The 25,504-nt window shown below is 38.1% G+C and overlaps 1 long non-coding RNA gene across 1 annotated transcript; it reads left to right on the plus strand.

The window, feature by feature from the left end:
* Nucleotides 1-1,314: 1,314 nt before the first annotated feature.
* Nucleotides 1,315-15,042, plus strand: LOC114034226. Its single transcript, XR_003568073.1, has 3 exons — nucleotides 1,315-1,385; nucleotides 1,987-2,102; nucleotides 15,007-15,042. It is a non-coding gene; the product is annotated as an uncharacterized LOC114034226 (long non-coding RNA).
* Nucleotides 15,043-25,504: the final 10,462 nt, after the last annotated feature.

Here is a 25,504-nt window from a genome sequence, read left to right on the forward strand (position 1 = left end):
GGTCTTGACAGCTGACAAGAGTCCAAACTGCCACCCCCTTTTACCAGTCACACATAGAATTGTTTACATGTGAAACTCCACTGGTAGACCACAAAAATCTCCTGAAGCCTCTAGTGGGCAGGAACAGACAAGATGGCACTGTTTTCAAAACTTGCCAGGAGTAAGCACCTGTCATCCAAGATCTGACACAGGTCCCCACATGCCTTCATTCATCCCTGGTTATTTCAATTCAACATAATTTTATGAAATGCCTACTATTTATAAGGCACTTTACTGGGCACTGGGAATAGAAAACAAATGTAAAGTACCATACACTGTTTCACATGTGAACAGTTTGTTGTGGAAAAAGGTAGAAAAATAACTTTGGTTTATTTTTTTAAATGACTGTGTATATCTTGGTACATGGTTAATTTCATTTTGTTTTCCCCATTAGACTGAGCTCCCTGAGAGGAAACTTTTTGTTTGTTTGTTTGGGGTTTTTTTTGCATTGTTTTGTATCCCTAGCACTTAGAACATTGTAGGGACTTAATAAATGCTAGTTGATTGACTGACTGATAAAATTCACATGTGAAGGAATAGTTTCTCTAAGAAAATATGAAGAGACACACAGACTGTTAAAAGAACCAGATGGAGAACTGCCCCTCAGAAGAATGGACTGAAAGGACCTGTTTGACCTCAAAAAGTTGAGTAAGCCTGCAAGGTAGTGTGATCCTTCATTTACACGTGACTTTTTCTTTTTAGTCTTTGGAAAGTTATAACTTTTGAAATGCTACATCAGATAATTACATGGAAACTATGGGAAGATTAAATAAAGATGCTTGGCTTCATAATTGACAGAAAAAAATGGATTTCATGACTTTTACCCCCACGAGGGAAAGCAGAATCACTGACCATCAGAACCCTCTGATTTGAAGTATGGAGAGATGGAAAAGCCAGCTATGAAAGAGTTAAGAAGTCAACCCCTGAGCCAGCTAATTGGAAGGCTTCGACTTCTATGCAGTGTGTTTGCTGATTGGTTGGGAGAAAGCTTGCAGTTCATTTTAAGAGATCTCTTACTCTAGGAGATGTTACCCTCAGGCATTATCTACAGTTTGAAAGCCATCAAGCCTCTCAGAAGTAACTCTATTGCTTTAGAAAGAAAAACACAAAAAGAAAAGATAGGCTTTGAGTTTGGTTTTTTTTTTTTTAATTTGTTTCTATTTGTTTTCATTTGAGAACATACTTGGAGGCAATTAGTGTAGGATTCTGCCTAGGAAATAACTCACTGAGCCTCTCTACAGGATCTAAAGAACCAACCTGAGAAGCTGTGAAATTCTCTCACTTAAGGGAACTGCTTGCTGTTATAGGAGCATAACATTTTCTCAGCACCCTGGTTAAAGATAACGGTGAGTTAAAAGAGCTTGTCCTTGCTTCATCAGTATGAGTGGATGCCCAACAAGACAGCAGTGAGGAGCAGCTCACAGAGAAGTAGCTTTGTGCATTATGTGTTGTCCCTGACAGGACCAAGTCTTTAAATCTTGCAGTTCAAAGTTGTAAATTACTTCAAGACCATGTGTTTCCCCATCCACATGCCTCCCTGTTGGGTTTGTATAAGTGTTCACGGGAGAGTGTGACCTAGGTTTGTTGGTAGAGATTATTAGTGTTGTTTCCTTTATGTTGAATAACTTTGATATTGTTTTATGTTTAAGATCTAATATTGTTATGGTGCCTTGTAAATGGGAAGCATACCAGTGGCAGAATCAGGGGTATATACTGGTGAGTAGTAGGATTGTATTCCTCCCCCAACAAAGTTATTTCTAGGATCCTGGGAGAGTTATAATTGGAGTTGTATAGTGGTGGCCTTTCTCTGGAAATCCCACACCAGTCAACATGACAGAAGTTAAGGGGAAGTGAGCCAGCTCAGAGAGTGAGAATAGCCATGCCCACAAGGGTGTTACACAAAAATGAAAGTACCTACCCTCAAGCTGACATACATTCTACTTGTAGGTACAATGTACACACAAGTAATACAAAATGAAGTCGAGAGGAAGAGACTGATAACGACTGGGGACCTCAAAGGCCTCTTGAAGGAAGTAACACTAGAACTGTGTTTTGCAAAAAAGGTGAGGATTCTACAAGGTGGAGGTGTGGAGGTGATGTATTTTTTTTCTTTAATTTAATTTTCTTTTAAATTAATGTTTAATAGCGTAAGTATATAAAATAGCTATTTTTTCAACATTCACTTTTATGAGATTTTGAGTTCTAAATTTTCCCTTCTTACCCATCCCCAAGACAGCATGCAATCTAATATAGGCTATATATGTCCAATCATATTAAACACATTTCCACATTTGTCATGTGGTGAAAGAAGTATCAGAACAAAAGGGAAAAACCACAAGAAAGAAAAAAAAGAGAGAAAATAGTATGCTTCGATCTGCATTCAGATTCCACAGTTATTTCTCTGGATGTGCATAACCATCTTGAGTCTTTTGGAATTATCTTAGATCACTGCATTGCTGAGGAGAGCTAAGTCTATCAAAGTTGCTGTTGCTATGTACAATGTTCTCCTCATTCTTTTTACTTCCCTCGGCATCAGTTTATGTAAATCTTTCCAGGTTTTTCTGAAATCTGTCTGCTCATCATTTCTTATGGAATAATAATATTCCATTACATTCATATACCACAACCTGTTCAGCCATTCCCCAATTGACGGGCATCCCCTCAATTTCCAATTCTTTGTGGAGACAATGTATTCTACCCGTGGTGGGGGGCAGGGAACACTTTGCAAAGATGCAAAGGCAGGAGATAGAATGTCTTGTAAGAGAATAGTACCAGTTTGATTGAAATGGAGAGTTGTATGAAGAGAAGTAATACACTAGAAAGTTAAAGAGGAGGCAGATTTTGAAGGGCTGAGTCTGAGGACATGGTACTTTTCATAGAGGGAACAGGAAATTTTAAAAAAATTTTGAGTAAGGAGTTACATGGTCAGATCTTTGTTTTAGTAATATAAATTTGGCAACTATGTGCAAGCTGAATTGGAGAGGGGAGATCCTGGAAACAAAGAGATCCATTATAAGAGTCTAGAAATTGTCTGCTGAGCTGAAAGAACTGAGTACTCAGAGGATATAAAAAAAAAATGAGCTACTGACCCCTCTGAGCTCATTTTCTTTTGGGCTGCCCTGTTGGTTTCAACTCTCTAGGTATCATAATGTAACTCCCTGAGACGGCAGAGGAGTACAGGGCCTCCCTACCTTGTTAACAGAGCAGTCCCATCAGTGCTCCACACAGAGATTTGTGGAAGTCTCCTCATATTTAATGGATGTCCCACTGCCATATGAGTAAAAAAACCATTATGATCCAATGTACCCTTCTAAACAGATGTAATTCCACATGTCGACAAGGGAAACTGTATCTATCAGAACCATCTATCAGTGCTGTATCCTTTCCATGCTATTGTCAGGTAATATCACTTTGTACAATTTTAAATGGTCTATGAGTGTCTCATTTCATTCCCAAGCTTAAATTGCCAGAATGACGCAAGTCACTGCTAGCCCGCAACATTTAGCATTAGGAAATAAGATTGAACTGTAATAACCTCATGGCTGGCTTTAGGAGTAAAACTGGAAGATGATTCAGAGCATGGCTAGCCTTGGGTAATCAAATGGTTGTTACACGGCAACCTAGTACACCCTGTAGTTATACAATGATAGCTGTATGTGAGAAGTCCTCTCAATGGAACAGAGAGAGGGTCTCCAATGACCTAATAAGATTAATTTTGTTGTTATTGTTTGGTCATGTCTGACTCTTCACAACCCTGTGGACCATACTGTCCATGGGGTTTTCCTGGCAAAGATACTGGAGTGGTTTGCCATATCCTTCTGCAGTGGATTAAGGCAAACAGGAGTCAAGTGACTTACCCAGGGTCACACAGATTGTAAATGTATGAGGCTGGATTTGAACTCAGATGTTCCTGACTCAAGGCCTAGCACTTTATCCACTGAGCCATCCAGCTACCTCCTTGGCAAACAGAGATTAAGTGATTTGTCCAAGGTCATACACTAGTAAGTATCAAAGGCCAGATTTGAATTTAGGTCTTCCTGACTCTAGGCCCAGCACTCTATCTACTGAGCCATCTAGCTGCTATCTTTGTCTCTAAGCAAAGGAAGGTGACATAGAAGATAAAGATAAACATTCCCTGGCTATTGTTAATGGCAAAAAAAAAAAAATCTTGTTCACTAGCATAAGGAAAATAAAATGGAAACTGTGCCTGAACATTCCAGAACTCAAGAAAGCTCTTGGTTTTTAAGGCTGTTGCCCTGAAGGCACAGGGGCAACGATGTGTAATAGCACAAGTGAAAGGGTCTATACTAATGGAAGTTAGAGTGATAAGCTATAGGTAGGAAGTATATTCCTCATCCCAGAAGTCTTAATGGAAAATGTGTTGCAATCCACTTGGATGAGTAATACAAAGGAAGAGAATGGGAGTAAGAGTGAGGATGAGAACTGGAAACTTAGCCAAAAAGCAAGGGAACCTTGGGAACACCTCATAAACAGCCCACCAAGGAGTGACTTCCTCTACAGAAGGGTTAGAGTATAGTCAAATTTTCCCCACCAGGGAGCCCAGAAGACTGCAGAAGAAATTTAAACAACAACCTAATGAGTCATTGGAATAATGGTTGGCGAGGATATGGTCAAAGGGGCCATTGCTGAGCTCCTCAAAGTAGAAAAGTTCCTTCAATGTATAGAATATTTACTTCTTCAGAACCAGAGGTCCCAGGTGGGGATCATCCTTGGAGTGTTTTTCAGTTGCTAGGATAAGCAGTTGAACATATTTGGCCCCATAAAGACACGTTCTCATCACAGCTGGTTCCCTGAAGGTCCTCATCAAGGGAGAAGGTGAACTTCCCAAAAGGAACATTTTGGTGAACTGGATCTATGCCCTGTACAGTCCTACCTCTGATCCTCCTATGTCCAAAGTAGTGCGAATAAGTATGTTAATTTAGGATGAGCAACTTCATTTGTTTTGAAGTCTTCATTTTATAACTAAGTAGCTGTTATGTAATCTGTTTTGTTTTGGGTTTTTTTTTGCTGTAATAAGATAAGCACTTGAGTAATTGGTAAACAACAACTAACTATGTATGAGTCTGGTAAACAACTGGTAAAAAACACTTGGTAATGTGGTAGAATAACTAAGGAAACAACTCAAGCTATACAAAAACTGGCAAATAGCAAAACAGGCATACTAAGTGGGTCAATGGACTCCCCAGTCAGTCCAAATACAGAGACAGATTTTTATGTATTAAAAACAATCAAATAAAATAACTAATTAAAAGAAAACAATGAACTAGGATACAAAATTAGGTAATCTGATTTCTAAGTTTGGAAAGATTAGGCACTTTCCAAGTTGGGAGGGTGAGCACGGACAGGTGCAATTCCCTGAAATCAGAAAAAGAGGTGTCTCATTCTCGCCAAGTGTCTGTATTCAATCAAAGGAATATGGAAACAATAACTGATTGCCAGTACAGGGTCAGTTTTGAGATAAGAGATATGGTTTGCTTGAGATGTTTAATTGTGAGAAAACTCATTGCATAAACCTTCAGATCTAACTGGGTTACTGATCAGTATAAGCTAGTTCCTTAGGTAAGAGTCTCTAAGCAGTGGGTAGAGGTAGTCCAGACTCCCAGACACTCAGGGATAGGTTCAAACAATGCAATAAGGCTCACAATTCTCACAATTCCCATAATTGAATAAAGTTTTCTCACAAGAAAAAAATTGGACTAGACCCATAATTGAATAGAAAGGGAACTGAGCCAGATCCAGAATTGAATCACAAGATGGAGTCAGTGTAGTTCACTCAGTTCCCATAGTAATGGCATTAGGAAACTAAAGCTTTGATTGGTAGTTTCCTTTCATTATAAACATAGGTCATCAATCATCAATCAGAACTTAGAAGTAACTTGTAAACACCCTTAGCCAGAACCATAAAATGATACCAGAGGCCCCAGTCATCATTCTCCTTCTGGGTCATGATCAGAACAGACTCCTTCATTCCTCACACTCAGAAATTCAAGCATCCCATGTTCTCTTGAGACCACTGCTAATTGGTGAAGACTTTCCAGAATGCCACCTAGCAGGGAGGCACACAACCTCTGGCTGGGCAGAGAATTAACATTGTCATGAGCACTAGTATAACGTACGCTTACTGGAATCTTTGGGAATCTAGTTAGTGGTTTGTTCCTAGAGGGGTTAATGTTTGTGTCATTGAATAGTCAATAAAGTTTGATTATATTCTTTGATGAGTGTGTCTTGTTAGTGTGCCATCAGCCCTAATAAGCTTGTGTAACAGTAAAACAGTACTGTACATTATACTCTATGAACATCCTGCATAGGCAGTAATCAGAGCCTGCCTTCTTAACAGAGCCCCAGCTGAAAAGTATCCAGCTTTAAATATGTCCCTCCCAAATCACCAGAAGAACATGTATTCTTCAACTGTGAAATTTGAGTGAAAGATCAGGACAGGTCTTTAGCAACATTCCAGGTAAATACAACTGTCCACATAAACAGACACTCTGGCAAAAGAGGCATAGCATCCACCATCTGGCTCTGTTGACTGAAGGTGAGGACATCCTGTCCCATAAGGAACTTTATGGGTGGCTCCTGAAATACTGGACTGAGAAAGAGAATATTGATCACAGTCTATGTGGATGCTAGTAAAACTGTATCAGGAAATCTATGTTGGGACCATAAGGGCCTTTCTGGCCGTTACACCGGAAACTAGGAAGTCTTGAATCAGTCAATAGTCTAGATCTAGACTTGAGGAACTTCTGGGATGAGACCCATTTAAAGCTAAAACTGAGGTTTCCCAAGGCTCATCTCATCCTAAGCACAGTAACAATAGGTAACCAAGGGTCATATGTTTGATTCATGGTTGCTCAGAAAGAGAGTGATTGTAAAATAAAGGGCAAGCAGACACTAGCATCTCGGGTACTATCATACAATAGGACCTCCAGCGGGTCTATAGGGATATGCTAGTTTTTATCCAGGGTTTTAGGAGCAGGACTCAGAGGGAAGAGGCATCTTTTCTTAGGAGGACATGAGCAGAAGATCCTCACATGGTAGTTGTAGTGGCTAATCAGGGTGGGTGTGTTGTAGGAATGGAAGTATAAATTCTTAGGAGTTAGTACTTATACAAGGCTTTACAGCAACTGGTTGTTGTGCTGAGACCACATGGAATCTCTTGGAGTTGCCTGAGTCATCTCATGTATTCTTATCAAATTTGTATATGACACAAAGCTCAGAGGGATAATGAGGTCGGTAGATGACTATCAGTGTCCAAAAGCATCTTGATATACTAGAACGTTGAACTAAATCTAATAAGATTAAATTCAGTTGGTGTAAATATAGATGTTTGTACTTGGGTAAAAAAAAAAGTCAACTTTACAAATATAAGATGGGGGAGGCACAGTTAGATTCTGAAAAAATTTGGAGGCTTTAGTGGTTTACAAAGTCAATATTAGTCAACAGTATGATACAGCAATCCAAAAAACTAACACCATCTTGGGCTACATTAAGAGAGACATAGCTTCCAGGAATAGGGAAGTAATGGTCTCTCTGTACTCTGTCCAATCAGAATTCATCTGCAGTATTGTATTAATATCTGGGCATTACAGTTTAAGAAGGACATTGATAAGCTGGAGACTGTCCAAAAACAGGTAACAGTCTTGGAAGACCTAAAGTGAACCATCCAACATCCTTCATCTGAAGTTATATTTTATGAGTTGAGCAAGGCAAGGTGGTCTCTTTAACAAAATAGATGGGGTACAGAATGCTTCCACTGTTAAGTAGAAATGGTTTGAGACTTCTGGCCAAGATGGCTTCTTGAACATAGCTATGCCCAGCTCCCACATACCTACTGAAAGAAAAAGCCTAAATTCATACTTCTTCCACGATATAGCTGTTCATGCACACACACACACACACACACACACACACACACACACACACACAAAACCAGTCAGTAGACCATACACAATGAGGAAGGGGATTTCCAAAAAAGCCACCACAGGTGTAAGAAAACAAGTCATCAGCCTTTCAGTGAAACAGAAGACATGCTGGAAACTAGTGTAGGCTTCAAGGCTTTGTGCCTGAAAGTAGCTGGAGAAGAAAGCTCTTCTGAGAAAACTTCAGGATGGTAAGAAAGCCTTAGGATTGAGAAAAGGGCTAGGACTCTCATAGCTAAAATTCAGAGTTCCCACATCAAAGAAAAAATGTTGCAATTGTACAGAAAGTACCAAGGAACTATAGTCAGGATTACATGAGACTTGGCAGCTTCTGTGTTTCACAAGAGGTAATCTTGGAATGTATTCCAAAAAGCAGAAGATACAGGTTTACAATCAAGAAAAAGGGAAGGGAGCGGAGGGAAGGGAAAGAGAGGATATGCCTTTCAATGGGGGAATGGCTGAATAGATTGAGTATATGAATGTAAATGAATATTATTGTATGTAAAAAATGATCAAAGAAATTATTTCAGGGAATCCTTGTTATGGTGAACTGATGTAGAATGAAGTGAGCATGACTATGAAAATAATTTATACAATAACAACATTATAAAGACAAACAATTTAAAAATACTTAATAACTCTATTCAAAGCAATGATTAGTCTAGTCTCCAGAGGATCTATGATGAAGCACGTTACCCATTTTCCTGACACAGAGGTGATGGGCTCAAGGTGTAAAGATATACATTTTTGTACATGAACACCTTCTATATTAATTTTGCTTAACCATGCTTATGCATCATAAGGTTTTATTTTTCAACTGGAGTTGAGTGGGGAAGAGGAGAGGGTTAGCAATAGGTATTTCAAAAAAGAAGGCCATTGATACATTTTTTAAAGGCAAGGAAGAGACCAAAAGGTTGTTCAGAAGAAAGCACAGACGAATAGAAGTCTTCTGAAAGTAACATTTGGAATTTATTGTATGTTCTTAAAAAAATTAATGGAGATCCATGGTTTCATATAGAATGGTCTTTTGGGGTTCTGCAGTGTAAATAGAAATACTTATTAGTAGTAGTAATGGTGTTTAAGTTCAGAATTTTTAAAACAAAATTTTAATTTTAAAAATTCAATATCATCCTCACCTAGTTCTCTCAGATGTTAATACCCTCACCAACAGATTGTGACTCAGCTAAATAGTGAGACCACCAGTCCTATTCTCAATGCCTTGCCTTCTCTACTAACTCAATGGGCCTCTGTCGGTGAAGACCTGGCTCCTTAGAAATTCCACCTTGCCTGATTCATTGACAGTTCTACCCTCTGGAAGAGGGGCATATGCAACTGGACCTCATTAGTCATTAATCTGATAACAGGCGATGCCCTGAGAGATCCCTGCAATCCTTCCAGTGGACTGTTGAGCTCCTTTATGAAGCATGCTTGAGGAACAGAGTAGTTAAGAGCTTCTGCACTGATTCCTGAGCAGTGGCCATGGGTCTGGTCAAGACAGCCAAAGGCTCTCCCTTTGGGGATCAGGACCAGTTGAGAAATTTTGCCAGTATCTCCCAATGCATAGAGTTTTGAGGACATATTACGTAAGAGACATTATATGTTTTCTGCTGAACTTAATGGCCAGACTGATACCCTTATGATAAAGATAGAGATTAGGAAATGGGTCCATCACCAATCTGCATATGTTGCATGATGCCATATTGACATGGGTACTAGATTATATGAACCTCTTAACTACCAACACAGCAGCTACATCTGCCTAGAAGTGCTCTTTATACCAATTAGAGCACACAACTCTAAAAAAATCAGTATGGCATAATTTCATGTGTATCTTGATCTAAGTCTCACTAGAAAATTGATTATATTGACCACTTCCCCAATCTCAGGGCAAGAAGTTTGCCCTTACAACAAGTTAATACATATTCAGAATGTGGCATTAGGGTATCAGACAAAGCTACCACTGTAGAAGTCACCAGCAAAACTCTCAAAGAACATATCATTCTTTCTTATTCCCATCCCTGCCCTCCTTGCAGCATTACCTCTGATCAGAGCTCCCAATTCAATTCAAAGGAGACCTGAGATTGGGCCCACAACCATCACATCAGATGAGTTTTCTACTTCCCATATAATCCTCAGACATAAAGTATTATCAAATGCTTGCCTGAATTCCTGAAATGAATTTCATCCATCATTCATCTGACAACTAGAGATGGGAGTCCCTCTTCCTAAACCAATGCCCATGATAAATTCTTGCTGCCTAAGAAGGGGAAGGGATCTCAGGTTCAGCAGTTTCTTCAATTCAACCTTCAAGAAAACTTTCTTGATAAGGAGGGACATTTTTAGACAATGTCCTAGTTGCCCTTCTCTGGACCTTCCTTATGCCATCCCCTAAATGAAAATGGCTCAAGTGACTCACAAGTGCCAGGTTTTCTTTGTCCTAGGATTATTCAAACAACTCCTTCCCAGAAAGGGCATGGAGGACTAAGGAGTGATAATATTAGTAGTTGCCTTGATTTCTAATGAGATGGAGGAAGTGAAACTCTCTCTGCATGACTATGGTGAATGTGACTTTACCAGAAAGAAAAGAGATTCTTTAGCTAACTTGATTACGTTCCTAATTCCCTAGCTGAAGGGAAGGGAAAAGTTTTATCCACCCACCAAGTACCTCAGCAGAAGTCTAAAAAAGAGTGAAGATTTGGTATCACCCTGGTATTCCCTGGGTTTTGGCTACTGAATAAGACAAGTTTTTGGTTACAGCACCCCCTGTTTTGTCCCAAAGTAAATCAGTTGAAATCTCATTGCATTCTTGTTGCTTTATTATGGCAACAAGACTAAATCAGAGTAAAAGTCTTAAGAAGGAAGGAATCAGGCCCAATGTTTATACTTGAGAAACAGTTTCCTACTACGGCAAGATAGATTTATTTGATATCCTGTAGCTATGTAGCATCCCAGTGAGGAAGAATCTCATGGACAGTTCTGGTGATGACTGTAGGGACTCATCTCAGAACTTTACCAGTCTTAGTAAAAGCCAGTAACAGTAAATCAAACTTACAAACTCAAAGGTTTGCAAAGCATTTTCCCTTCAACAATTCTGTAAGGGAAACAATGCAAATATTATTATACCCATTTTATAAAACAATAATCTAAGGATCATAAAGGTTCTCCAAAGTCACACATATGTGTTTCATGCCATGTCTTTTGACTCCAAGTCCTATACTAGGCATGGAGAACCTCAAGGCCTCAAGGTCATATGTGGCCTTCTCAGTGCTCAAGTGCAGCCCTTCAACTGAATCAAAAATCCCCTTAATAAAAGGATTTGTTCTATAAAACTTGGACTTAGTCTAAAGGCTGCACCTAAGAACCTCGAAGGCCACATGTGGCCTCAAGGCTGCAGGTTCCCCACCCCTGACTTATACTCTTCCCACTATAGTAAACTTCTTCTGTCTCCAAATGTGCTTCTGGAGTAATTTCCTACCAAAGAAGGTGTACCTTTCCAACTCTGTGGAAACCTCAATGGATTCACTCTGGGCTTGAACCTGAACTAGGTATCTAGAGTGTGAGAATAAGACCAAACAAGTGTTCTTTACCTTCTAATGACTCCTTCACTATTGAACTGCCACTCATATTGCTTCTGTCTTGTTTCTGAACTGTTTCCTTTGGAGCAAATTAAATCAACAAGTAAAATCACAAGAAGACTAGTCAGTAGACTATTGTGACAAACAATTCCCAGTTCTCTTAACTCAATCCTTGGTCTAGAGCGACACATCACAAGTGTTGAAAAAAATATATTAATACTACAATCTATGCTATAGGTAGGTACAAGTCTGACAGAAATTTTTTAAAAATTAATTTATCATGATTTTAAATCCAAGCATTTCTAGCTTAGACAAAGAAATGTCCGAACTGACATAGTCTCCACACCACCCCCAAGCACTTGGACAACTCTCTTCTAAGACAAATTGAGATAGCATTTATCTGAATCTTGAACAAGGAAAAGGTTAAAATATAGTTTGGGGTTTAGCATTCCAAAAAAAAAAATAGCCACTTAATCTTTAACTAGAACTACTCAATTCCCTTCTTGTCCACTGAGCTGAAAGATTGATTTTTTTCCTCCCTATGATCAATATCTTAATTTCTTGTGAATGGAGAAGAGGGAATCATAGTGCCATCTCTTCAGGGGATAGAGAAGACAATGATCTTAACTAGGCCAGAGATATTTCATTTTCTACCTAAGCCTTTGTCCTTAACCTCATAAAGGAAAAAGTTTGAAAAAGATGTTAGAATGGGGGGAAAAAGAATTTTAATATTTTCAGTTGAACTGAAAAAGTTTTTTAATATGCTCCCACATAAGTAATAGTTTTTCCAGCTCATTCACAGAGATTTGAGAACTCTAAGAGTCAGAGAAGATTTATGGGACAGGTTTCCATTTCTATTGTGGATTTGGCTTGCTACTGAACTAGTACACCACTGAGAATACCTACCTTAATAAAATTTTAAGCTAAGAGGAAGTATCACAGTAATATAATGGAATGATCACAGAACTGGGAGCCAGAAAAAATGGTTCAAGTCCTGGTTCACTTAACTTGATGACCCTGGGCAAGTCATTAACTTCTCTCAACCTTTTTTTCCTCTTGCTAAAATGTGAGTCATAATATTTCTGAGGAAAACACTTTGTCTTACTTAAAATTCTTTATAAATATGAGTTGCATTGCTGTTATTATTGTGACAATTCTACCACTATTCAGTCCTTTTAAATGCTTTATTGAAGTTCTTTTCTTTTTCTACATCACTTTGATTTCCTTATGACTCTGCCTTCCTCCAAGGAACCCATCCTTCATAACAAATTAGTACAGTAAAACAAAACAAATCAACAAATTGAATGGATGAAAACATGTACCTCATTCTGCACCTATTGCTCACCTCCTTTCTACCTAAATGCAGGAAACATGCTTCACTATCAAGTCCTCTGAGGTCATGATTGATGGCTATCATAGTCATTTTGTCAATTGTTCTCTTGGTTCTGCTTACTTTGCCTTGGATCAGTTCATATTAGTCTCTCCAGATTTCCACATGGTTGAATAAGACCTTTACCCCAGACAAAACTGGAAAGAGAGAGAATGCCTGTACCTCAGGCAGGGATATTGAAAGCCACAGCCAATTCTGGCTATGCAGCTAATGGAAAGAGACTATTCTCACCCATATGATAGGGGGCAGAAGACATTCTTCATACATCTCCTACACAGGTGCCTCCATCTCAGGTGAGCTGAGCATGCTCAAAAGTTGGTTACACTTCCATCAATTCCCTATGTATCTTGGGTGTCAAACTTTTATTGGAGATATTTGCTAAAAGTTTTAGTCAATTAACTAGTTCTCATTTCTTTCCAATTTCAATGATTTTGTTCATGCAAAAGCTTTTTAATTTTATGCAACTGAAATCATCCATTTTGTCTGGTTTGATCACCTCTATCCCTTTTTTAGCTAAGAATCCCCTCTCTAGACATGGTTATGTAAGGTAACTTCTACTCTCCATTACTTTTAATGATATACCACCATTAAAATCTCATGAATACAGACACAATAGAGTCTTCTTTTAGTGGAAATCACTGGGTTCCCTTCCCTGGGTTTAAATTTTAATGAATATGTGATATATTTAATATGATGACACCCCTCTTTTATTTTTTTGTATCTCGCTTATACAGGGGATCTGGGGCTATAGCATCCAATATACAGAACCTCTTTGCAAATAAAAGCATGGGTTTTTTTTTTGCACAATTGCCTATTTCCCCCAGCATTTTATAACATTCTTAGTAAATAATTTAAAATTTCATGAGTAACTACATCAACAACTTGAAGCTATTTTCTGCGAAGAAACATACCACCAAGCCCCACTTAAACTAGTTTCAGCTTAAAATTTAGTAGGAAGTTGAAAGTACATTTGACATCATCAGATGTATGTATGGCAGGAAACCTAATTGTTTACAACTCCTTTTAAAGTAGATCTGTTTACTGTCAAACCTCTATAAAAATTTGGCAATGCACCTTGTACTCACAAGTATCGACTTGCACTCTGGAGTAACACTTTGTGAGTGTAATTAGCTTGAGCTTGAAATGACATGACCTTGTTTTTAGTGAAATATATTATAAATTAAGATTAAATGCAAAAAATACACTGAATTAAAAATTATTCAGAAGACAGAAAGAATCTGTATTTGGAGGAGTTCTGTAATGAGAGAATACCTTATTAAGTGAAAAAGGGTATTTCCTGATAGTGTTTTCACTTTAGCAATAAGATAACTTGCCAAGGACTTATGATATGATTCCTAGCAATAAAGTTCATTATAGCTTATATGTGATAAATTACTACAGAAAGACAGACACAATGGCAATATCTCAGAAAAATCACAAAACTTTCTAATAGAAAGGGATCCTAAGATTATCTGATCCAACTCATTTTACAAATGAAGAAACTGAAGAGGTTCAATGACCTCCCAAGGCAAAGACAGGAAGTAGTAGCGGTGAGCCCAGAACCAAGTCTTCTGTGTCTTAATCAGTGCCTTTTTCTATTATCTTATGCTGCCTCTGCCTAAGTGCAATTTCTGAGTAGAATTCTCCCCTTTCACAGAACATGTTTTATTGCCATGGGATGATTTTAACTTATATTTTGAGGTCAGAAGAATTACCCTGAGGGAATTACTAGGAGAATTAGTTTGTTCCCTGAATAAGTTATGTCAGATATGAAATCATCCATTGACAGATAGAATCCTTCTCATGCATAATTCAACTTGGAGTTCAGTAATTGATCACAACTTTCATATGAAAGCTACTGTGACAGGTCCCAGGGGACTGCCCAATTATTGTTGTTTTTTGTATATGCTTTGTATTTACTTATCTATGATAAGTAAGTTTTTAAAACATTATTTTTTTAAAAAATTATTATTATTATTCACTTCTCTAGGATCCTGGGGTGATAGATATAGAGCTGAAAGGGACCTCGGAAGCCATCTATTGTTACTTTCTTATTTTACAGGTGATGAAACTCAATCCCAGAGAGGAGAAATTTGCCCAAGATCAAATAAATAGTTAACATCAGAAGCAGGATTTGAAGCCAAATCCTCTGACTCCAGAGCAGGTGCTCTTTCTCCCAAGAAATATGTAAGCTCCTTGTAAGTTTTTTTTTTTGTCTTTGTAGCTGTAATTCCTAGTGAAGTGCACAAAATATAGTGGGCAATCAGTGTTTGTTAGATTTAATTAAATTCTTGAGGATGGTGTAAAAAGAGTGAGTCTATGACGGTAGTGGGGATAATGGTTAGATTCTAGGATCATTTGAAATGTCATCATGGGGACAGTTTCAAGAAGTAATGACTCACGTACTTCCCACATGAAGTAATTCTACCTATTAGATTTAACTAGGTATATTATCAACATATTTTATTGATTAACTGAAATGTGCAGAACAATGTTAGGTGCTTGGAATATTACACAGAAATATAAAATACATTCTCTTTTCTTAAGAATCTTACTGTCCAGTAGAAGACAATTATATATACATAAAAAGACAAAAAATAAAAATTCCATTGTATCAAATGAGTGGTCTTGGTGCTATAGGTACTGAGTTCAAAAAAGGGAAATATCTTCTTTTTTATTGAACTTGACAAATATCAACATATATTTCCATATACAAAGAGCAGAAAAAGACTATATGTCAAAACATATATCTTAATTATGTTGTTGTTGTCATTGTTGGGTTGTTTTTCAGTCATGTCCAACTTTTCCTGACACTATTTGGGGTTTTCTTGGCAGATACTGGAGTGGTCTGCCATTTCCTCCTCCAGCTCATTTTACAGATGAGGAAACTGAGGCAGAGATTTAAGTGACTTGCCCAGAATCACATAGCCAGTAAGTGTCTGAGGCCAGATCTGAACTCAGGAAGATGAATCTTCCTGACTCCAGGCCCAGCACTTTATCTACTATGCAACGTAGCTGCCCTGCTTCATTATGTACAGCTTTTTTTGTTTGTTTGTTTTTTCTTTTTTTTTATGTACAGCTTTTAAAAATTAAATTTAATGGGGTAAAATCACCAACACTGCCTTGCTTTTATCTATTTCCCCTTCTGAATGTCCTTCTATTATTTTCTGCATATTTTTAAATGTTTCATTGACACTTTTCTTTCTTTTCCTTTTTTTTTTGTGTTGCAACAATATGACTACACTACAACACCAACTACTATTAGCACTACATCAACTCTCCCCACCACCACCACCACCACCAATGGTGATATCTTTTCAAACTTGATTTTGGACGCTTCTAGGGAGATAAATTGAAATATTTCCCGTTTGAGCCATGAGACAGGAAGAACAGAAGACAGGATTGAGCAATGCATCCATTATAGATACCTAATGTTCCCTGTCCTCTATCTCTAACACTTTTTAAGTTACTATTTTAGTATGGATTGAGGGGTCCTAGAGAGATCTCTGAGAAATGCATGTATCAAACCAATATCCTGTTCTTTATCATTTTTTCTTTTTAAGGGAGCAGACCCCCAACTCATCTGAGTTCAATCTTTTTTCAGTCCAGCAAAGTAAGAAGTTGATTCCACCTTTACAGTTGACACCTTGAGCTACTAGCTTCTTTCCATCCAAATTATCCTAATTGTCCACTATCTTTTCATTGCTATAACTTTATTCCCCATTAAGAAAATGAAAATTAGGTACTAATCCTTGTTTTTGTGATTAATACTAATGTAAGCAGAGATTTGCAAATAAGTTTTCGTTCTTTTAAAGAGATAAAAGCCCAGCTTCATCATGAGTTGAAGTAATGGAAAAGTAATGAACATTGATCCTGTTTAGAAGTCTCAAAAGAAAGGCAACCGTATATCATATCCCTGGGAAAATGCAAATTTGTCAAAGAAAGCAGAACCTATACTCAGAGAGCCAAAATGCATATACCCGTAGACCTAACATAGATAAGCACTTGATGTAAATTAAAACCCAGATGTACTCATTTTCCATGGAATAATTCTAGTATAAATACATTCAGGTGCTCCTCTCTGGGCAGCTAGGTGACCCAATAGATAGAGTCAAGGCCTGGAGTCAAGAAGACTCATCTTCCTGACCTCAGATCTGACCTCACACACTTCCTAGTTATGTGACCCTAGGCAAGTCACTTAACCCTCTTTGCCTCAGTTTCCTCATCTGTAAATGAGCTGGAGAAGGAAGTGGCAAACCACTCCAGTATCCTTGCCGAGAAAACCCCAAATGAGTTCATGAAGAGTTAGACATAACTAAAAATGGCAACATCACAGATTAAAATTGTGCAGAGAAAATCTTCCAAACTGGGATAGGAAACTATGACGAATGAAATTCTAAAGATACAAATGAAAATAATTCCATTAAGTTGGGAAAAGTTGTCTGAAGAGACTGACATGAATTCATAGGAAACTCACCAAGCAATTTAGATTTTAAAAAGCTATGTACATAAGATTTAAGTAAGGGCAGAAAAGAGAGGATTACTAAATGGCCATTATAGAGTCCTGAGAAAATAGTGCCAGAAAAAATTAATGCCATTAGAATTAGAAGGGAAACAGCTAATTAGGGGGAACAAATTTTCTCTGGAACAAGTTTCTCTGATACACTCTGATATCCACAACAGATAGAGAACTTACACAAATGTAGATAAACAAGAGCAATTGTCCAATAGATAAGTTGTCAAAGAATATAAACAGTCAAATTTCAAATTAAGGAATGTAGGATATCAGAAGTCATATGAAAAAGTGTTTCACATCACTAATTATAAAGGAAATCTAAATTAAAGCTACTCTGCAGTTCTACCTCATACCCTTAAAGATTGATAAATATGACAAAAGGTAGAAATTATAATTATTGGAAGGGCTTTGAACTTTGGGGGTACAGGTACATTAATACACTATTGGTGGAACTCTGAATCATCCCAACTATTCTTGAAATTTGTAACTATATCCAAAGGTCAGTAACATGTACATACCCTTCAGTCCTGCAATTTCACTATTATATGTATACCTGCTCCCCCCTCCAAAAAAAATTCAAGATGGAAGGAAAGGACTCACATATACAAAAATATTTATAGTAATACTTTCTGTTATAGAGTGCCTATCAATTGAAGAATGGCTTAATAAATTCAGATATGTAAATGGAATGGAATGGTAATTATGAAGGATTCAGTGAAAGTTGGAAAGATTTTCATAGAATGATGAAGAGTGAAGTGAGTATAACTGGAACTGTTTTCATATTGATTACAATTATGTAAAAAAAAAAAAACTTTGAAAGACTTCAGAACATTGATACATGCAGTGACCAATTGTAATTTAAGAAGACTGATAAAGAAGCATGCCTCCTGCCCCTCATCAGAGAGGTGATAGGTTATAGGTAAAAGATGAGACATATATTTTCAGATACAACTGAAAGGTTGATTGTTTTACTTGAATATATTTATCTATTTGGGGAGTATATGGAAGAGTTAGTGGGTAATGACAAAAATGTTTTTAAAAAAAGCATCAGCAAAATATTTATAATTCACAAAAGAAAAAAGAATACTCAGAAGAGTACAAAAATAAATGACAATTTTTTTCAAGTTTTATGTATACTTTTTCAAGTTTTATGTATACTTTTTATATGTTATAACATAACAGAACAGATTCATAAATACTCCATCTTTTTGTTTTTCTTTGTTTATTGAAATGTTTGTGTTTGCTGATTATGGTTAACTTCATAGCAAAGGAAAAAAAAGAAAAGTACTAACTAAAGTGTGGGACAAGTTAAAGTTGGTAATGAAAATAAAGTCATAAAAAGGTGGGAGAGGGAGAGTTGGGGAGGAAGGGAAGCATAGTCATATTGGGAGAAAGAAGAATATTTGAGGTGGATGTGATAACTGACAAGAAAGAAAAGGTAGGATTATTCACTTCTGATTTTGTTTCTTTATAAGGATAGGACATAAATGTGCAGTTTCTGGCATATTCTGAAGTGTATAACTTTTCTGATTTTTCTTCGCTTTGTTACATGGATAAATATCTATTTGCTATTTGTTATTTGTGATGGTTTTTTGTGTGACTAGCATTTGGTGAGAAGAATTCAGACTGGGTGAGTATGAGCTAAGGACTAGTGACAAGGAAAGTGGCTTTTTTTCTGAACCAAAATTGTGCCTTTAGTCTAACAACATTGACAAGGGGAAGGGATAGGGGGAGAGAAGCAGATAGAATTCTAGTCCGTTATCTGTCTCAGAGCCTGAAGTATAAGACAGCCAGCTCATGGCCCTTCTCCTGTTCCCCTGAAGGTGATAATCACAGTTTCTTTTACAGAAGGGTGGGTACTAGTCCAGAGATATTTATAATTCCTCCTATAGGCAGAATTTAGTCAACCCATGAAGCAATACGTATCTTACATGGGAATACATCATACAAACACAAAATACTGTTCAAGATACTGTGGCAGATACAAAAATGTATAAGACATGATACTTAGCCTCAAAAACTTTACAAGCCAATACAGAAAATAATAGAATTTGAAAGCTGACAGGGGCCTTAAGAGTCATTTCCCATTTTAGTAAGAGAAAACAGCCCCAGGAAGGCAAATGTCTCACCCACTTTGGGTACATTTCCATGCCATAATATCAGCGATTCAGAATCTTCCCACCAGAATTTGAAGACACTCCTAAGACTCAGCTTTTATTTGTGAGTTTTTAGCTTATGTTGACCAGATCTCATCTCATCGTGTCACTTCCTGGCCATTTCCATGCCATGTCTGTGAGGGACTGTCTGATGTTGGCTACTGCCAAGTGAGGATTGTGGCAAGATGGGGCAGGAACAAGATATTAGGAAGTAACCGGAGCTCACACTCCCGAGGCAGGGGCTGTGCTAGGCGGAGTTGTGGTGAACTGGGATGGGAACTGGATACGGAGAAGTAACCGGAGCTCATGCTCCTGAGGCAGTGGGCAGTGCTATGTGGAGCTGTGATAAGCTGGAGAAGGAACAGGATACAAGGAAGTAGCCGGAGCACGTGCTCCTGAGGCAGGGGCTGTGCCACGTGGGAGTGGGACGGCAGAGAACGAGTTCCTTTGTCTAGTTCTCCTCCCTAGGTACAAGTCAACCCCAGACGTCTCCTTCCTGACTTCCTGGGTCACGTACTTTCCCTTTGTGTAGCACTGACCCCAGACGCCTCCTCCTGGTATCTGGGCCTGACTTCCTGGGTCACGTACTCTCCCTTTGTCTATGCACTAACCCCAAACGTCTCCTTCCTGTATCTGGTCCTAGCCTCCTGCATCACTTCCTCTCCCTTGGTGCGCTAAACCCAGACATCCCCTTCCAGTATCTGATCCTACAATCAATGACTAGTAGGTGGGCTGAGGAGGAGGGGCTAAGTAGGTACTTAAGGAACAGTAGAGATCGGAGCTCGCTCTCTTTTGCTCCTGCTCTCTTGCTCTGGCCTTCCTGCTTGGCCTTGCTGTGATGGCCTCTGAATAAAGCTCGAGTGTTGGCACCTCCTGATTGGCTCGTCTCTGTGTGTTTATCCAGGTGGGCTCCGAAGACTGGTAAGTAGTATAACTCTGGCAGCCTGCTCCTTATAGGAGGAGAGTGCACGGCGCTGCTGGCACACATGTCACCAAGCTTGCAACCCCATTTCCAATGTGTTGTCTTCCATTACTAGAATGAAAACTCCTTAAGGGTGAGTATTTTCATGCTTGTTTCTCTTTGTATCCCCAAGGCTTAGCATAGTGCCTGGCACATGGTGTAACTGCTTTTTTATTCATTCATTCACCAAAGGTCACACACATATTAATGATGATTCAAACCAAGTTCCAGGTCCAAAGCTCTTCTTGCCTATTCAGAAATAATTTTCTTGAAAGACTCAATGATATATTCTATGGTCATGAAGAAAGTTCTGCAGGATTTAGAAGAGGGAGAAACCACTTCTGGCTGGAATGATCGAGGAATGCTTTACCTACAAAGGAGCGTTTAAACTAAGCCTTCAAGGATGAATAGATTTTCAACAGGTTAGGAAAGAAGGAAGAGTATTACAGTTAGAGGTAATGCCATAAACAGGGGCTAAAAGCATGGTTAGGAAAGAGTGAGCAAATCCACTTTGGTTGTAGTATAGGGCTTATGTAGAAAAATAGAGAGTGAGAAATAAGGCTAGATGTTTCCATTAGAGACATATTGTGGAAGACCTTGAACATGAGGTTAAAGAATTTGTGCTTTTTGCAGTAGGGAATTTGAAGCTCCTGAAGTTGTTTAGGTTGGAAAGTGACAGGATCAGACCCATAATTTAGAAATATTAATGTGGTAGTGGTATACAGATAGCTTTGAGTTAAACAAAAGGGGAGGAGAAAGAGACTAATTGGGAACATGGACCAAATATGGCATGGAAATAGAATGGAAGTTGAGGAGTAAGAGACATCATAATGGAAATGCCTGGATTTGATGAATCATGAGATATTTGAGGCAAGGAATCAATTGGCAAGCATATATCAAGCATCTAATGTGTGTTATATGCTGTATGAGGCACTGGTTATACAAACATAACTAAAACAATCTTTTCCCTCTAAGAGCTTACATTCTATCAGGAGAGACAACATATACACATCTAAGTATATAGAATCTATGTGTGTGTGTGTGTGTGTGTGTGTGTATGTGTAGTATATACATACACAATAAATACAAGATTTTTTTCATTTTTTGTTGTTGTTTTTAACTGGAAGTTACTAGCAGCTTAGGACATCAGGAAGGCATCTTGTGAAAGGCAGCACTTAAACTGAACTTTGAAAAAAATCTAGGGATTCCAAGAGGACAGCAGTGAGGACTGAATACTTAGCAAGTATGTGTAAGGACAATGTGAGTAAGGAACGGTAACCAAAGAGTATGTGAAGAGGAATAATGAATAATATATCTGGAAAGGTAGGTCAGAACCAAGATGTGAAGGGCTTTAAATGCCAAACAGAGGAGTTTCAGAATAACGTAGGCACATAATAAGATATAGTCAGAATTCACCTGGGACATCATCTAATCCAAATACTATGTGAGTGATTGTCTCAAGTCTCCATTTTGCTTTTGTAGACACAGAGTTTATGTCTTCTTTAGTCAAACTAAATAGGAATTTGGCAAAACAATCGAAGCCCACAGTTAGCTAGAGAATACTTACAAAGCATTTCCAAATTCTTCACATCATCTTGTCAAAATAGATTGACTAGTTTAACAACTAAAACTCAGATTAAGATTGGACACACAAAAGGCCACAGATCAAAGCAGTGAAAAGAAAAAAAAAGACAACTACAGGAAACATTTCTTACACAAACACATTGAAGTATTTATTGACTTCGTAACATATCTTTAAACAGAATAAGAGTTACCCCAAGCTGCTGATTTGTGCCCCTTTTTTTAGCTTCCTCATCCTTGCTTTCCATATAAAGTCTTTACACAAAAGAAGAACATAACTGTTTAGGTTTTCTTTTCAAATCACAGTTTTCTTCTAAAGATCAAATAAAAATGATTGGTGGAGTGGAAGGCAGTAACTATTAATACCTTGGAAAGAATATCTGGTAAAAGTTCCCTGTTCTAAGTAAATGAATGAAATATTTTTATATCAATAAGGTTTTTACATATAGATAGGGTTTTTAAACAAATTAGAATAGAGGAAATCAAAAGCATGTGTGTATATGAGTCTGTGTCTATGACTGCATTTGTGTATTTGATGGTATTGTTCAGTCATTCAACCAAGGGATATGTTCTCAGTAATTCTGGACTTTAGCTTCTTGAGTGACCTGAGGCAAATCATTTAACCTACCCAAATCTGATCTTCCTCATGTATGAACTAAGATAATAGTTTTTAACGCACTACACTAAAGAAGTAGCAGGCATTAATTGTTTGTCACTGCCTTACTATCTGTGGGTAAATGAGTCTACTATACTAAAGAGGAAATAGTGGTGGGACACTATTTGTGCAGTAGCTGCACAAACCTGGTCCAACCTTGTCAAGTGAAAAAAGAGCTTGAGTGATGTTTGAAGAAGAATAAAGGGTAAGGTGGAGATAGAGTCTAAAAATATAGGGTGAGGGGCTGAGGAAGAAACAAGAGAGGTTGGAATAAACTTGTTCTCATCAATTCAAGCCTTTTCTACAGTGATGAGACAGAATTCTTCCCACGGGACTGACCTATGACTCCTGAAAATATGGAAAGGAGAAAATCCACCACACATAACCCAAATCTTTGAGGTGGGTAAACACTCCCTGGAGGGCTAGTTTTCTGAACAACATTGTAAAGGCAAACACCTTTGAAAGACTTAGGAATTCTGACCAAACCAATAACAACCATGTCTCCAAAGGACATATGATGATGCATGTCATCCACTTCTTATCTTAAAGATGATGGCCACAAGGTGTAAAAACAGACAAATTTTTGGACACAGCTAATTTGTAAATTCATTTTGCCTGACTATGTTTATCTGCTACAATGAGATTTTTTTCTCCTCTCTTTTTCTTGATTTTTAGTTGATGGTGGTTTCAGAAACAAGGTGTCACCAACAGTGATGAAAAAGAGGGCTCAGGTCATCATTCTCTCATCAGTCTCTCTACCAATCTAGAATCATGCTTTAAAAATATAAAACAGCATAGTGCTGTCACTTCCCCACCTAGCTTGGTTGGTAATTGGGTTACATCTATCTAACTATCCTAAAATTTGGACTGTTACTGTCACTTTTCCATTCCAATTCATATTCCCCCTCCAAAAAAAAGCATTCAAATGGAGCAAACTATTCAATATTGGATCAATCTTCAGCTTCACAAAAGAGAAAAATAAACAGCAGTGTGTTCCCTCCTCAGATTTATACCCAAGTTCACTTTGGAGTAAGATCTTAGTGATGGGAGAGTCTCTTCCTTGCTCAGCTGGAGTGGCCCCTTCTAGCCTGAGTGTCTCAGCTGATGGGACAATCAACTGCTTAACTGAGTGAAGCAGGTCACTAGGCTCCTGCTGTGACTCCTCAGCAAACCCAGCTGACATGCTACCAGGTCCAATAGTCTCTGCAGAAAATCTCACTGATAAAGGTCAGTTATCCAGGATATATATGTGTAAGAACACGGACAAACAGAGGGGAAAGGATATGAATAGGCAGTTTTCAATGGAAGAAAAACAAGATATCAACAACTGTTTGGAAACTCCTCCAAATCACTAATAATAATTAGAATTTACATTAAAACAACTCTGACATTCAACTTCATGCCCATCAAATTAACAAAGATGACCTAAAAAAGAAAAATGACAGAGGATTCAGAGAAGGATAGGCATACATTAATGCACTGGAGCTATGAAATGGTTTAGTTCAGGGGTGGAGAACCTGCAGCCTCGAGGCCACATGTGGCCCTCTAGGTCCTCAAAGGGCTGCACTTGAGGTCCATGTGCCTCAAGGCTGCAGGTTCCCCACCTCTGGTCTAGTCATTCTGGAGATCAGTTTGCAATTATATACCAAAAGTCACTTAACTGTACATACCTTTTGACTATGAGATACAGTTAGAACTTTGGAATCAGTTGTGGGACATGGGAGACAGTAGCACAGGTCCTCTTTGCATGGCATGCCTACATCAAAGAAGGTACCATGCTCTATGAGCAAAGCAGAATTGCAGTAGGTCACAGAAAATGGGAGATGCGCAGATTTAGAGACATCTTCATTCCAAATGTTCATTCACATAGACTATCTGTGCCCAACCTGTGTTAGAGCCTTCTGAGTTTGTACTGGACTGATCAACCTTAGTTGGACACATTGTACCTTGACCCCAACATAGTGATGTCATTTTGGTCCTCTTCAAGAACAAAGAACAACAACCAACCAATTGCTAGGATATCTCCCAAAGATATCAAAGACAAAGAGCCCATGTATTCAAAAGCGGCACTCTTGGTTATATTGAAGAACTGAACAACAAAAGTATGTTCATCAATTGAAAAGTGACCAAATATACTATGGTAAACAATGATGATGATGGTGATGATGATAGCATTTCTATAGCACCTATTGTATGTCAGGCATTGTGCTAAATACTTTTCAAATATTATCTCATTTGATCCTCACAAAAACTCTGGGAGAGAGGTGCTATTATTATCCTCATTTTACAGTTGAGGAAACTGAGGCAAACAGAGATTCAGTGACTTGCCCAGGGTCACACCACCAGTAACTGTCTGTGATCAAATCTGAACTCAGGTCTTCCTGACTCCAGGTCTAGTGCTCTGATATATTGCACCACCTAGCTGCCCATGTTCATGAATGTAATGTTATATTATTGAACCATAGGAATTGACTAAAGGGATGGATTCAGAGAAATATGGGAAGAGTTTTCTGAACTGATACAGAGTTAAATGAGCAGAACCAGAACAATTTACATAGTAACAACAACATTCTAAGGTAAAACAACTTTGAAAAATTGAAGAACTCTGATCAATACAATGTCCAATTCCAAAGGACTGATAACAAAGCATGCTCTCTGCCGCCTCATGAGAAGCGATAGACTCAATATGCA

The sequence above is a fragment of the Vombatus ursinus genome, unplaced genomic scaffold, assembly GCF_900497805.2.
Source record: "Vombatus ursinus unplaced genomic scaffold, bare-nosed wombat genome assembly UNPS02008614.1, whole genome shotgun sequence".
NCBI classification, from domain to species: Eukaryota; Metazoa; Chordata; class Mammalia; order Diprotodontia; family Vombatidae; genus Vombatus; species Vombatus ursinus.